At 43.6% G+C, this 16,210-nt stretch overlaps 1 protein-coding gene and 1 long non-coding RNA gene across 4 annotated transcripts in view; one reads left to right on the forward strand and one right to left on the reverse strand.

The window, feature by feature from the left end:
• BRINP3 (BMP/retinoic acid inducible neural specific 3) overlaps positions 1-6,432 on the reverse strand; it is a 162,879-nt gene extending 156,447 nt beyond the window's left edge. Inside the window, exon 1 of one of the 2 annotated variants that reach the window (XM_081114390.1) lies at positions 5,572-6,432. The gene's annotated coding sequence lies outside the window, so the exon portion shown is untranslated. The remainder of the gene's footprint in view (positions 1-5,571) is intronic. The other variant, XM_081114392.1, reaches the window with a different exon arrangement.
• LOC308535481 lies at positions 6,256-10,178 on the forward strand. 2 transcript variants are annotated; one of them, XR_013997271.1, is made up of 4 exons: positions 6,256-6,646; positions 6,766-6,791; positions 7,178-7,234; positions 8,903-10,178. It is a non-coding gene; the product is annotated as an uncharacterized lncRNA (long non-coding RNA). The 2 variants fall into 2 exon arrangements; XR_013997272.1 differs by lacking the exon at positions 6,256-6,646 and having other exon boundaries at positions 6,681-6,791; positions 8,903-10,177.
• Positions 10,179-16,210: the final 6,032 nt, after the last annotated feature.

Raw genomic sequence — 16,210 nt, forward strand, 5'->3', positions numbered from 1 at the left:
TAAATTTGCTAAGAAACCAGACTTTCCTTTTACTCAATGACACTGAGAAGTCAAGCCAGAGCAACGATCTCTGTAAGAGTAACTCTTCTCCCAGAAATCCATTCAAGACAAGGTAAATATAATGTAAATAAGAACTAATGTGCCTTGAGGAGCATATTAGTCTTCAGCTACGCAATATCCAAACAAAAGAAATATTATTTAAATTCATTAGATACCATGACATCGCAGATAAAGAATATTGGATTACTAATATTTAATTTTAAAAAAGTTGAGTCAACATTATCTCTTGCGTAGAAAGAGAATTTTACCCAAAAAGACAAAAATAAATCAAACGAAAATGATATCTTTTTCAGAATATGTTTTGTTTTCATAATGATTGCCTTTTAAAAGCATCTTCATCTCATGTCATTTTTATCTACAAGAATATTTATAGAGTAGATTTTGTTTTCCCCCCAGGTGGGAAATGAGGACAGTAAATGAAAAGTGGCCAAGAACCCTCAATAGGAGCACATTAATGAGATAGAACTAGAAATGAACTTGGGGGAGGGATCCCAGGTCCATCTCACTCTACTTCTCATAATAACCCACTACTAGGAAGCAAAGAGAAAAATGTTAACAATCTTCAAAGAGTACCTCAGTAATCATAAGTCATCATCATATCCAAATACTTTGGAGACGTTTTTAAATAAAAGATAAATTTGTGCTAAACTTGCACAGATTGGTATTACATTTATGTTTGTGTCTGAACTTTTAATACCAATATCCAATTTTCTAAATTACTAAAATTTTAGACACTTATTCTAGTCAGTAACTGATCATTCTAGAGATAATATGGAAAAAAATAACAGGAAATATAGGAAGTTGGACCATCAAAATTTTGAAGTCCTACCAGTTGAGTTCTTTGCACTTGCAGAGAGAAACATACAGGGCAATCTTCTGAAAAGAGATTCCATTTTTATTCACAGAACATACATGCCTAGGAGTAAGGCTAATTTGCTTGTGTGTACATAATACACACACACGTGCTTACACACACACTCTTCAATAAGAGTTCCAATGGTTTCTTCCAACTTAGGTTTCAGTTACTTAGCTGTATTATACCAATAATTTTGCATAAAGAAATCAAGATATCCTGTATTTTATAAAAATGTACATTGCCATTATAGAGTTGAGTTTATTAAAAGAAAATATCTCATGAGAAGGAGTCACATGTTATCTGGTTAAGTGGTAAATGAAATCAATCAAATATAATATCTTGTCCATTTCATTTGGAAAGCATGATTAAAGCGATGTAGGTTTAAAATAAGTCCCTTCTCCACCCACCCAAAAATGGAGATACACAAACATAGACACACCCACACACACACACACACACACACACACACACACTATAATACAATTCCAGAGGCTAAATGCAAAGGAATTGAGGAATTGGATTTCATTGATAAATTGCTTTCTCCAGGGAAGAAGAAACTACCTCTTGGGTCAAACTAACAAACAAAAAGCACTAAAACTTTGCAATTTTATGACCCAAAGTTGCAATTATCTTTCATATTTCCTCAAGATGTTATCGGTGAGCCTTATAAGCAGAAAATTTATTGATCAAGCACCTATGTCAATAAATGTAAGCACTAAACATATTCCCAGAGAAACTCTTAAAGAATACAATTTCTTCAAGAATAGAAAGTGTTATAGGTAAAAGGAATAATTCTAGGATTATGTCTTATTAATATTTTTGGCTTCAGAGTGTGGGGACTCCAGAATCCTTCAATGTGTAAGCACAATGTAACAAAACAATATCCATAATAATAGCAAAACTTACTAAAACATTCAAAATTTGTTTGGTCATTGTAATTGACTTTCTTTTTGGATATGATATCAATTGGCTGCTGAAATGATACACCTACAAAACCTGGAATTTAAAAAAAGCTTTATTTATGGGAGATTTGGCATTATTTTAAAAATTTGTTCAGATTTCACTTTTCAGTTTCCAAATGGATTCCTGAGCCCAAAGATGTTTACACTGGGGTCAGATATAACATTGCCACAGGGCAAACAAACTCTTCTCATCCTATTTGATAACCCAACCAACCCCACTTCCAGAATTTTTTAAATTAAAAAAATAATAACATAACATATTCACTCCCATGAAGTAGTGAGAATTAAAGTACTAGTTCCAGAGGCCCTTGATAGTTCTCCAAGCATCCTTTATGTATTAAGGTCTGTGACCTTAACAACAAGCACTGTTTTCAGGCACTTCCGGTTCTTCCATCCTGCAATTCTTCATTGGGGTTAGGCATCCCTCCCTCTAACTCTCTACCACCACCCCCTCCCCATTTTTTCTCCTCTCACCTTGGCCCAGTTTACGATTTTCATAACATGCTTAAATATCTCAATGTATGCTGTGTTGAACATTTAAATGACTGCATGCACGCGAAACATGTACATGGAGTTCAGACAGTTCCTGGATGTGAATACGACCACCAAGTTATGCATCACTGCAGAACCATCTGAAAATACACAGACAGCAGAGAAAAAAAAATGATCACCGGATGGGTCAGGCACAGGTTCTGTGGTTGTCAAGAAAAATGTAGGCAACGGGTCCTTACCTGCTTCACTGCATGAGGACAGACACATCTATAAGCCACACCAAGGAACAAGTCCCCCAGCCCTGGCTCATCCGCCTTCCTTCCCAGCTGTGCCCGCGCTACACCCTGGCGCTGTCCTCTTGGCTTACAGACACTGGAGTGGCTAGAATATGTACAAGCACTAGGAGGGCTCTTTGCAACCCTGGCCACCTCCTCTTCCCCAGCCTCCGGTGGGCGGCTCACAGGGCTGGAACCAGGCACCTCATCTCCAGAGGCAGAGCCCCCAGCTTTTCCCAGGAGGGTTCCGGCTAGGAGGTGGTCCCTGCTCTACAAGGCTCCCCGTGTTCTCGACCTGGTTGGTGCAAAGTAAAATGGTCTCTGCTTCAACTCTGGGCGACCAGGAGGCCAGCCATCGGAGCTGGAAACTGAGCCACCGCTTGGATGCCGAACTGGAGATGCCCAGCGGCCAGAGAGCGCCACCCCCTCTGGGCTGGACACTGAGAGGGCGCCAGTCCCAGCTGCCCCCGCCTCCCACGCCCCCCCAAAAAAAGAGGGGAAACATACACATAAAAGCCCAACCGGAAAGCGGGCAGCATGCAATGCCTCCCACCCCTCACTCCTGGCCTTGAACTTCAACCTCACAGCCCAAGCTCCAGCTGCAAGTTGAAATCAACTCCCCCATCCCACCGCCCAGCAGGTCCCTGCCTGTTAGAGAAAAGGAGGGGGGAGGAGGGGGAAGGGGGTCATCAACACTTGAAGCCGGAGCCTGAGAAGTCACTTAGCCCCCCCAAAACCCAGCTGATCCCGTGGGAGGCAGGTGGCGACTGGGGTTCCACCAGCCAGGCAGAGGCTGAGCGCCCTCACGGATTAGTCTTAGGGCAGCTCATTAACAATTAACTCATTAATTAACACGGTCACAGAAGGCGTTGTTAAGAGATGCTCCAGCCCCCAAGCCTGCCCTCCGGCCCAGCAAAGAGGATTTGGCTCCGGTGCGGGGGAGGGAGGCTGGGAAGGGAGCATTCAGCCGGGTTGACCCCAACCCCCCTCCTGGTGCGCCCCTGGCTCCGGGGCTGCCGATGCCCACAGCGGGCGGCCGCCGATCGCCGCAGGGCTGAGGGCACAGACTGTGCCAGCGGTCCCCGTGCCGCGCACAGTCCCTCCCGGCACGGGTCCCTCCCACACCCCGCACCGAGCCCAGGGCCAGCCGGTCACCCGGGCACCTGGTCCCCCGCACTCCCCGCGCCCAGGTGGCTCCGGCGACTCCGGGAGCTGCGGAGAGCCCGCGGGCAGGGTCGCCTGTTGCTAGTCTGGTTAAATAAAGCATCTTAGGCTGCGGGAGCTTCTGCGATGCGCATCCCCCCTCCCCAAGCCTGAGAGTCAGGTTACAATCTGGCCAAGCGCACTCACCTAAACCCAGACGCCTGAGTCTTTCCAAGGGGAAGACCAGCTGGAGAAGAGAAGGTCTGGCTGCGCTGAAAGTTGGGGCTCCCTCCCTCCACCCCTGCGCATCACAGCAGAGCTCCGAGGAGGAGGCTGGATGTAGTGAATTAGGCTCAACCCTGGTTTCTCCAACTGAAGTCACAGACGCCCCTGGCACTTGTCAGGCGGGGCAACCAGACCGGGAGAGAGATTAAGGTGGAAACTAGGGGCGGGTGGGGGCGCCTCGGGGTGCGGATCAGTCCCAGCCCGGCTCGCTGGGGGAACCCAGGGGGGAAGCCCTTGGAGCCAGAGCCTGGGGGATGGGCTGGGCTGCAGCTGGAGCACTTAGGTGTGGGGGCTGAAAGGGCTTTCGCATTCAAAAAGCATGACTTGGGTCGTCGCCTCAGCCACTGGTGAGAGGGGAATAGTTCTTTCTGAGAATTTTTTTTTTTAATAGGAAAAGGAAGAAAAGGAAGAAGGGAAAAAAATCTTGAATAATAGGCTCTCAGCTCCATCCACCCCAATGAAGAGAAATGTTGCAGAAACTTGTTCTTATGGGGGGGGGGGGGGGTTAAGGGGGGTGGTCAGAGAAAGCCCCGAAACCACAGTGTGCATCAGCAAGTACTGATGCATGCAGGGGTGGTATTTAATGATAGTCAGAACTGTCAGCTAAGCCCACAAAAGAAAAGAAAAACACGCGTTGACATATGATGAACATACTTGTTTTAAAAATGAGCCTGGGGGTGGAACAAGTGTGGAGGGAGGCAATGACATTTTTCACGTAAAGTCTGTCCCTGATTTTCAATGTCTTAGAACCAAGATCATCAACGCGCTCTTTGCACAGCGCTCTCCCTCTGAAATGAGCACTCCGGGTCCAATGAACCATCCCCCGGGGCTGCATTCACAGAATAGGAAAGGTGCTCCCCAGTAGGACGGCCGGATGGGAAGACAGTGCCCGGAATAACGTACCCATGTGTGATGTGGGGTGTTGTGAGGAACACACCAATGAGGCACTGAAAACCCACACTCCTTCTCATGCAGAGACTTCAGTGCCCTGCAAACCCCACAGACACACACTTTGCACGCCGCCCCCCCCCCGCCCCCAGTCAGGTAACTGGCTGCAATGAACACATACTGACATGAACAACCTTCTGATGAAGGGGGACCAGTGATCTCTTCCAGACCTTGCGACTGTCAGAAGGTCTCTCTTAGGCTCACTCTTAGATACGCATAAAATGTAACCTTGCAAATGGTATGAGAATGTGTGCCCAGGAGCCTTGATGGGAGGTGGAGAGGGATGGTTAGGGTTTCCTACAGCCTGTAATATAAATGAGGGAGGGCCGACATAAATACAGAGTGCAGAAGATGATGGGGTGGTTCGCTACGAGGGCTGTATCTTAGCACAGCAGCAACTAACACAGTTAAGGAAACAGGGTCACATAGATCTCTGAGTTCTGAAAGTCACAAAAATGCGTTTAACGAGGGCACTTCTTTACACAAACATGGCTTATTAAAAATAACAGCAGCAGTAGGTCTCTCATAATGCGTAAAGAGGAGGACTTACCAGAGGAAATCGCCGGGAGCACGATGACAGGGAGAACAAATATCTCCAGAATTCACACAGACATTCCATGATCTCCCGAAGCAAGGTACGGTGACGAGCTGCAGGCTGGTGGAACTTTGAAATAATCAGCGCTTCCCAGTGGCATGTAACCAAGTCAAAACCCGTTACCCGGAGAGCCAAGAACCCCCAGGAAGGGGAGCAAAATGTAGAGGAGGTGCCTTGTAGTTTTGTTTTTTTTTGGGGGGGGGAGCGGTGGTGGTGGAAAGGGGCTTCTAACGGGATGATCTTTAGGCAGCCAAAATGAAAATTCACAGACTCCACCTCCCCACAGAGTGGAGAAAAACAGAAGCCCTGCAACCCCAGAGAACAGGAGCTGGAATACAGGGAAATCTAGGAAAGAGGAATCAAAAGCTGTGCTGAAGACAGGAGCTAGAGAGAGAACTAGTGAGCGAGGCTGTAGGCATCTGGGTAGAGAGAGCAGCAAGAGTGACTGAGGCTGCTGGGAAGGATCCAATGAGAATGCGAGAGGGCACTGCCTCCGAAATCCTGCTCTGAGCTCCCCTCTCTCAGGGCTCTAAGATTTACCTGCGTCGGGAACCTCATGATTAGGATTAATCGTCTTCCACCAGCACATTTCCCTAGGATTTCCCTTGAACCCTCCCAGACCCAGCAACTGTGGGAAGCGTAGTATAGAAGCCCAGCACGGCCACTCTCCCCCACCTCCCCCCACATGAGCCACTGTGATCACTTTAGCATGACCAGATCCTCAGCATTTGGGGGGAGGGGGGTGTCGAAGGGCTGAAGATGCCGCTGAGGCCAAGTGCAGTCAGGGGCGCTGCGCCCAAGGCTCAGGGAAGGGGACCCCCGCTCGGTGGATAGAAGGGCAGGGGCTGCAGCGCTGCCGGCTGCGGCGGCGGCGGGAGCTCTCCGAGGTCCTGATTTCACAGCGAACCCAGCAGCCCGAGACTCAGAGCCATTGACTCGCATCTGAAACCTCAGCACCAGATGGATTGAGAAGCGAGAGCTTTGGAGGTGCTGGGGCCCGTCCCCCGGGGAGCAGGTGGCAGGCGGCGAGGTGAGCCTCCCGCGCCCCCTCTGATTCCCGCACGGTCACCGGGGGAGAGCGCGCTGGGAACGGCTGGGCGGCAGGACGCATTCTTTTGCCATTTTCGCATCCCCGCTCCCCGCCTGCAGGAACGCTCGCTGGCCAGCTCGGTCGGGTAAGATCCTGATTCCTGCTCCCCTCCCCTCCCCACGGCCCCATCCCTTCTCCAAGCCCAAATCCCAAGTGTCTCTCTCCCTCTCCCTCTCTATTGGGGACCTTCCTTTCCTTTCCTCTTTGAAACCTACGTCCCTTACGGCATTGCTTGTGGGACTGAGGGTGCTGATCCTCCCGGTGGGGGGATTTGTGTTTGGGCTGTGAAATGGGCCCCCCTGGCCACCCCGCACCCTCCTGGGGGACCATCCCTCTCTCCCTCCCTGGGCTCACCCTGGGAGCCACGATGGGCATAAAGAGCACCTCGGGAGTCTTCTGCCCTCGGTTCTGTCTTCCTCTGGACCCCGCGAGAGGAGGGGAAGGTTGAGTGGAAATTGATTTCTCGCACAGACTGAGGCAGTGAATGATAGCGGGAATCGACATTTGGCCCGGATGGAAGCGTTCTTGGTAAGTCGTCTTATTTCCTGCGGCTGAATAGGCAACAGCGTGGCCTCTCGCCGCCCCATCCCCCACTTCATTCATTCATCTGCTCTGAGATGGTAAATCGCGATCTGGGCTGCTTTTCCTCCTTCCCAGGAAAGCCAGCGTTTGGAAGGGGGGATTGGAGTCAGGGGCTTTCAAGAGGCGACATGGGGGTGTTAAGGCCCTTCCTTTCCTACATTCAAAACCGAAACACAGGTCCAGCGGGTCCTTGCTTACTCGCTAGAGGGATAGTGAAACAAACGTCTCCCTTATTTCTTACGGAATTCTCATTCTTTTCTGAAAATAAAGCGTGTCTGGCAGTAGCCTATGTCTGTGCTTTTGGTGAACCTTGGCCATGTTCTAAAATGTTAATATTCTTGCAGTTCCAGAAATGAGAATCTATACAGTGTCCCCCCAAAATGTATACACACACTTTAACAGCTGACAGGTCAATTTTAGAAAATGAAATGTATTTTAATAAACACTGCCTTTATAATTATTCAAAGTGTATGTATACATTCACTTCTGGATATATATATATAATGTTGCTATAGCTTAAACTTACTTGGATATTTACATATATCCAAGTAAGTTTAAGCTATAGCAACATCCTATTAATGTGTGCCTCTTTTTCATTTATTCATTTATTTTTAAATATATTTTTATTGATTTCAGAGAGGAAAGGAGAGGGAGAGAGAAACATCAATGATGAGAGAGAATAATTGATTGGCTGCCTCTGGCACGCCCCCTACTGGGGAAGAGAGCCCAAACCCAGGCATGTGCCCTGACTGGGAATGGAACTGTAACCTCCTGGTTCATAGGTCAATGCTCAATCACTGGGCCACACCTGCTGGGCGTGTGTGCATCCTGATTCAAGTTCTTCTACAAATCTGTTGCCTCCAAAACAGTGACTTGCATGTGGTGATGAGGCCTGTAATTCATAAGACTCTCTGGTTTCCACGAGTCTTTAGCACTCCAGCCTGTGCACACCCGTCATGTGAAGAGTTGGGTTGGTGTGCCAGTGGGAAGAGCCCAACAGCTCTTGCTAGTGCTTACATATGAGGCACCAAGTACAGAAGAACAAATCTTGCAAATTGAATGAACTTGGTTTTCAAGCGCCAGCTGACCATTTTGGATAGGAACAATGAATTTATATACCTAATGCAAACAAGATGGTCTTAAATATCAGATATTGAAATACCATTGATTAGAATAGACTTCATTTCAGAAAATCATTGTTCTAGAAATCAGTATTATAAAATCCCAGGAGATAGCTAAATGGCATATTACAACAGCAAGGTAACCATGCATGCAAATATCTACCATCATTATTATTATCATCACCATTGGAGGGGAGCGGGTGGCCAAGCCTGCTTGTCTTAGTAGTTGAGCATAGACCTATGAACCAGGAGGTCACAGTTTGATTCCTGGGGTTCCTGGTCAGGACACATGCCTGGGTTGTGGGCTCAATCTCCAGTGTGGGGCATGCAGGAGGCAGGCAATCAATGATTCTCTCTCCTCATTGATATTTCTATCTCTCTCTCCCTCTCCCTTCCTCTCTGAAATCAACAAAAATATATTAAGAAAAAAATTGGGGAGGGAGACATTCAGTAAGGACATTTTTGTATAACTTTTTTTCCTTTCTCTCCTTAGGCTATATTCCAGCCCTAATGGTGTCACAATGCAAAAATTTTTCTTCAGTCATCTCATTTTACCAAAAGGATGATTTCTGTATATGTCTGTGTTTTATGGAGACTGTGTCTAGCTAGAGGATCTGAGATCAGCATAAGAAGGATGAATATCCTAAATTACACCCACTACAAATACAACCAAACAGTGTAACATAGAGAACACACTTTTCATATAAGACCTCCATGTGTTGCCTAAACCTCTTTGCCTAATTTGCTATTCAAAAAATGTAATTGTTTGATGATGTAGATTACAAAACATATGATCAGATTAAAATTTTATATCAAATAAATGGGAGGTTGTTGTTCTTTAAAATACTTGGAGAGGAAAAAATAAGATACAGGGTAAAAAAAATAATTTTGTGTCCTATGGTTTCTTAGATTTAAAACAGTTTCTAATACTGAACATTTATTAGATACCTAGAGGCGTGATGCATGAAATTCGTGCAAGGGCCTCGGCCCTGGCCCCCACCTGCCACTGCTGCCACTGGGGGCCTCTGCCATGGCCCCTGCCCGCTGTGGCTTTTTCCAGAAGAAAGGAAGTCCGCAAGGACATGTGGTCTAATTAGCATATTACCCTTTTATTATTATAGATTTAAGTATGTGAGCATCAGATGGTTCCATTTGATGGACTTCAAAAAGGAGCCATGGGCTTTCTATCCCCTGGCTGGCTCTTACCTTAGGTATAAATTCGGTTGGTACTTAGAACTTTCCCAGAAATTACACAGTTTAATTTTACATGGAACAGATCTTCTCCTGGATTACCTCAGTGCACATCTGTGGTTGGTATTTTAGCACACTTTGCATTACCCTGGTTCCTTGTTCTTTTAAGTGTAAGCATAACATCTAATGTATTTCATACGTAGTAATCCATTAAAATCTCTAAATGAATCAACATTCAAAGTAAGATGATTAATTAAACCCTGACTTATGTCTGAAACCACACACATTATGAAATAAATGCAGAAATGAAGACACTGCAGAGTGACGAAAACCTGCAAAAAAAAAAAATCCACGTTCCATTAAAAAATGGCTTCTATAATTAGGAGAAAAGCTGTATAACTTCAACCATTTGGGAGTGTTCAATTTTCTGGAGTGGTTGAAGCCATATCAGTCTTCTTCATTCTTTTAGATACATCAATAATTGAGTATGACATGCAAGCTATTTTTTTAATGGAAAGCCTAAAAGACAAATATCAACATTACCATCCATTGGCAGTTATCATAACTACCTGGATTGTAAAAAAAAACAAAAAAACAAAAACAAGAATACAATCTAAAGATGTTTATAAATCCTATAATGTGCTCTTATAAAATTAAAATTTTGCATGCATCTAAAAAACTGCAAAAGATAGAACACATATGGGGAATTTATATTGGTCATTTTATGTCCTAAGGATGGAAAACAAAATCCACATTTATTCAAAGCCCAATTTGTTCATGAATACAAATTTCTAATTATTAAGGAGAAAGATGCATAGAATTTTTAAGAGGCTATTATAGGCCTGCTTCTTTAAATGGATTTCCTTAATACCAAGTGCATCATTTGGTTATAAACATTTCATACATAAAATAACAGCCTAAAAGAACTTAATTCATTTCCCAAAAGTCACAGGCTAAGTAGAAGATTCAAAATGGGAAATCGAAAGTCTGGGTGGGTTCCCGTTACACCCTTTGATCCCAAAAAAGGCAGGGGTAAGAGAAGCATTCTGGAAGCTTTGGTTGAGTAGCTTTGATATGGCCGCATGCGTTTTTGTACAACTGATTATGTCTTCAAATGCATATACAAATCGAATTCGAAGGCCAACCTATTTCAGAGCAATGTCTCCGACTATCAGCTCCATGGTGGGGAAAACATGGTGGTGGTTTTTCACCTTATTTACCCCCAACTCCCTGACTGCATGAGACCACAAGACAAAGACTGACAAGGAGGGGGGATGTTTATTTTCATGGAGAGACTAGGGATGAAGCAATTGATCGTTTTCTCCTTGTATTTTGTAGGGCACTGCAATCAAGAAAAGAGGATGAACATTCGCTTAATTAGGATGCACCATTAATTTCACTGTCTCATGAACATCCAAGGTCTTTTGCCCCTTTTAATGAAAATGACAAGAAACTGAGTTACTTGATTGCCAATTCTCTTGGTTTCTACATCTCTCTAAATCTCTTGCACTTCCCATTCTAAAGAAATGAACACGTTGTAGACATTGATCATGGACTTTGCCTCTGAGGACAGAATATGAATTTGAGGGCAAACGCCATTTTAAAAGACTATATATAAAATGAATTCATTTCATCTTTATGAAAGGAGACCCGGCCTAAAAGTCAATTCAACAAATATTTATTGAGCATTTATTCAACAATCATTTATTGATAATATTGCATATAAGAAAGAAGGTTCTAAGTGTTGTAAAAATATAAAAATAAGTTACAGTCTCTATGTCCCAGTACGAGGGTAAGGGAAGTACACTGATAAATATAAAGGTCTTTTTAAGTCCACCCTACACTCTATCTATTCACATCACTAATCAACCTTTTATTAGAAAGAGAAACAAATTTATTAGTTGTCATCTATGGGCCAAGCACTTCTTAAGATAAGGTATGGAAATGAGATAACCATGTGAGCCTCTAGTACCTGACAACAAAGAAAATAATAAACCTAGAGCTGAACAATCGCTGGTGTCTTAGCCCAGGAAAGCACACACCCAGAAACCTAGTGAGAAACGATGTCACAGCCCAGAAGAGGTCCTGCTGATCCTCAGGCCACATGAGCCTCTAAGTCAGCGGTTCTCAACCTGTAGGTCGCGACCCCTTTGGCGGTCGAATGACCCTTTCACAGGGGTCGCCTAAGACCATCCTGCATATCAGATATTTACATGACGATTCATAACAGTAACAACATTACAGTTATGAAATAGCAACGAAAATAATTTTATGGTTGGGTCACTACATGAGGAACTGTATTTAAAGGGCCAGAAGGTTGAGAACCACTGCTCTAAGTTATGTGAGTGGTAGGCGCCCCCTCTTAGTAGGATCAGGATCAGGACACAACAGCAGTGTAACAAGGCAGGGTTTTGGCTCCCGTCCTATCCTGCCAGCCCAGTATGTGTGGATGGAAAAGCACAAGGCTCTTACCCAGCATCAGGGCCCAGGTCTAAGTCTTGCTCTGGACCAGAAGTGATTGCATAGGCACTAGACTGTGACCGTTTTCTCTGGGGCTCTGCCTGAGCCAGCCTCTCTTCTGGGACAACAGCTTCCCGGAGATCAGTTCTGCTCAAGTAAACACTAACCTTTACACTGAAATAATTACTAATTACTGTAGTAAACTTTGTTTTGTTCTTCAATTTTTTTAAAAATATACTTGTATTGCTTTCAGAGAGGAAAGGAGAGGGAGAGAGGGATAGAAACATCCATGATGAGCCCTAGCTGGTTTGGCTCAGTGGATAGAGCATCGCCCTGCAGACTGAAGGGTCCAAGATTCGATTCCAGACAAGGGCACAAGCCCAGGTTGCAGGAACAAGAGAATCATTGGCTGCTTCCTGCGGGCCCCCTACTGGGGATCAAGCCCCCAACCCAGACATGTGCCCTCACAGGGAATCGAACCTTGACCTCCTGGTTGACACTCAACCACTGAGCAACACTAGCAGGCTATAGTAATATTAAGTATTTTCAATATTATTTATGATGTTCATGAACTTGATGTAGTAGCATTTCCTTTCAGGCTTCCTCTTATCATCCTAGTATTTTCCTGTAAGTCCTTTCCTATTGTTCTACTAGTATACCCTTGAATGAAAGATCTGAATGCAGTTTAAATTCCTCACCAACCTCTTTTTTCTCCCCAAAGAGACTTTGCCCTTATTTGTTGTCTTCAGAACCAGACATTTTGAATATATAAATTATGTATCTTCACAACTGCCCTGGGGATATGAAGATCACATTACCATTTGTCTAAAGAAATATGTGCATTTTCCTCCGGATTTTGAGTTTTTGGAAATAAAGATCTTGATTTTATTAATGCTCTGAACTTTCAAAAGAAAATTCTTACACTAGTTGTAGATATTTATATATCATATACATATTTCCAATAACATATTACATACATTTTACTCCTGAGTATGATAACTAGGGTTATAATACTTAAATTCATTAACTCTAAGCCTTTTAATGCATAATACTCCATTCCCATTAAAGTACAAGTAGAAAACACTATAAAACTTAAAATTCTCAATTGTACCTGATCGAGTTTGGAAGAAAATTTGAGTGAATGAATGAATGAATGAATGACTTGGGAGATGCTGTTCTCTGGGAAGTGGTAGAAGACAAAGTTCATATAAATATGTCTAAAAATTTATTAAGAATTATTCCAATGATAAGTAACAGCAAAATTTGCCTGTCAGACAAATATGGAATTCCCATTAATATTGCTGCAGGATGTTAAATGATTCTAATATAAATTATGTGTATTTCACATAAATGCAAAATAACACTTAAAGTTTATTTGATCCACACATTTGTGAAATGCTTGTTTAAACAAGAAAGGTTTCCATAGAGATTTCGTAGACTAAAAAATAATTTTCTGTTATTGCAAACCATAGGATTCCACATCTGGAAATGTTCCTATAAAATGATTTAGAATCAGAATATACTTGTGATTTGTTAAGGCTTTTACTCTACTTTCTTGCCACTCTTTAAAATCATCATTAGCTCTCATTTTAAAATCTGGTTGTAATGTTATTATTCAAAAACTTAGTTGAAGCTTCAGATTTATTTCTATACCTCATATCAAGTTATCTGAGGAGACCGACCTTTATATTTCTGGTTATAATCATAAAATTCTTCCTGTTATTGGTATCCATATATTTTCTATTTGTCTCTTGAAGCTATAGGTAGCTTAATTCCAATTTAATTTTTTTTTAAATCAGCTTTATTGGAGAAGTCAATAAACTCAAAAACCTTAGGATTTCTGAGGCATATTTGAAATATTGACTTCAAAAATATTTTTTCTTTCCTCCCCACAGTGCCTCTCAATTTTTTTTTATTTTTTATTTTTTTTGCTGTATGTTTCATAAAATATATCCTGATGCTTGTGCATGTAACACAGTGGGACTTGCTGATTGCCAACTCCTGAGTTGTCTGCCCGTCTTGATTCTGCTCAATTTAACCACCTCCTTGAACACAGTCTATCACAATGTTCATATCACCCGACTTCACGGGGTAGCAGTGATTTCTCATCTTGCATTCCATCTCGCCAATCATCCCATTCGCCCGTGTCACAAAGACACTCCCAAAGATTCCTACTATGCTACACAGAGTATGTAATTAACAGTGAGGTTTGGTGGAAGCACCGTGGGGCTCGTCTCTCTCTGCTGTGTCTCCTGCACTCACAGTCCTATCACTATTAGATAGAGGCGCAGGGAGCGTTATATGGAGAAAGAATGTGTCATTCAACCATGCTGAGCTTCTTCAGAAATATTCCGTGTCCAGCACTCAGGAGTTTTGTTCTTAAGATAGACGTTTGTTTCTATTGCAGGATAGTTTTTATATTTTAAAAGGGAAAAGACTAGACTTTCCTTCAACTGGAAAGATTTTTAAAATAAATCCATGGTAGTGATGGACAAATTTAATATAATTAGGGCATGGTCCCCATATATGACAAGGCGGTGCATGTTACAGACTTAGGATGAGTGTAAAAAATAGTGCCTATGGAGAGATGCAAAGCATGCTGGACCAGAAATAATTCCATTGTAAGATCATTTCTATTTCCTTCCTTAATAAAACATATACTACATTTATAAATGCACTGTCCTCTTTGCAAGCTGGCTTTTCAAAGTATCTAAGACAACATTAGCAGTGCAGTTTTATTCACCCAATTTCTTGGGGTTTGTCTACACAATTTATATCAAACGTTACAATGAATATAATGTTTAGCCAATCAATTAAGTAAAGGCCCTGAGATATTTGGATTCATGAGGGTTGCAAAGCCATTAGAGAATGAAATGGGGTGAGATTGAAATTTCCTCTCTTCTGTTTGCTAACTTCCCTTATCCATTCAATCAGCAATCCTACGGCACTGAGCTTACTGACTTCTGCAAGAGAGCTTATTTCTAAAAATTAAATGGGAAGAACGTAATGTGTGACAATTACTTGGGAACCACAGCCGTTACGAAGCTGAGGACAGAGTGTAGGGGCCAGAAGACTCAGGTTTGAAAACCAGTCGTCGCATATACCAGCTGTGTGACCTAGTCCTCAACACTCAACTCTCTGTGTCCAGTGCTGAGGGATAAACAATCCATGAAATAATAATTAATGGCTACAACGGATCTTTGTGAGGCTTATGTGTGGTTGACTGTGAAAATTATTTGGAGGATAAAGGTAGCACAGATCACCCGGCCTTGTGGCTTAGTGGGTGAGCATCTACCTAAGAACCAGGAGGTCACAGTTCAATTCCCGGTCAGGACACATGCCTGGGTTGCAGGCTTGATCCTCAGTAGGATGTGTGCAGGAGGACGTAATTCTCTCTCATCATCGATGTTTCCCTTTCTCTCTCTCCCTCTCCCTTCCTCTCTGAAATAAATAAAAATATATTTTAAAAAAAGATAGAACAAATTATCTAAGGAATTCTCCCACACCACAATGAGATCAGGACCAGACATAATTTTCAGGTCCTAATGAGGTAGCAGGAGTCTCCAAGTAGCTAGGTCTGGGGAGGGTGGAGTCAGGCCTTCCTGATCAGGGTGAGGGCTTTAGTGGCCGGAAACACACACAGGAGCAAACTGGAGAGGTGCTTTGGAGTGGGGCTAAGAACTGGGAAGGAAGACGCAGGCAGTGGGCATTGAGCAGTGGAGGGGCTAGAGGAAGGGCTGGAGGAAGGGCGAGCATTCTCAAAGTTCAGGAACGCAAAAGCCCTGATTTCCCTGAGACACAGAGTAGGGCTTCAAGATTTTTAAAAATATATTTTTATTGATTTCAGAGAGGAAGGGAGAGGGAGAGAGAAATAGAAATATCGATGATGAGAGAGAATCATTGACTGGCTGCCTCCTGCATGCCCCCTAGTGGGGATGGAGCTCAAAACCCAGGCATGTGCCCTGAATGGGAATTGAACCTTAACTGCCTGGTTCATAGGTCAATGCTCAACCACTGAGCCACACTGGCCGGGCAGCTGCTCACTTTTTGACATGTGCTGAGGGGGAGCTGTTAGAATTCATACACTCCACCCCATGCATCCCTTTTCCCCAGGGCCTTTGTTTACAGTCCGAGTACAGAAACTGGCTTC

Source organism: Myotis nattereri (assembly GCF_964212035.1).
Source record: "Myotis nattereri genome assembly, chromosome: 20".
NCBI lineage: Eukaryota > Metazoa > Chordata > Mammalia > Chiroptera > Vespertilionidae > Myotis > Myotis nattereri.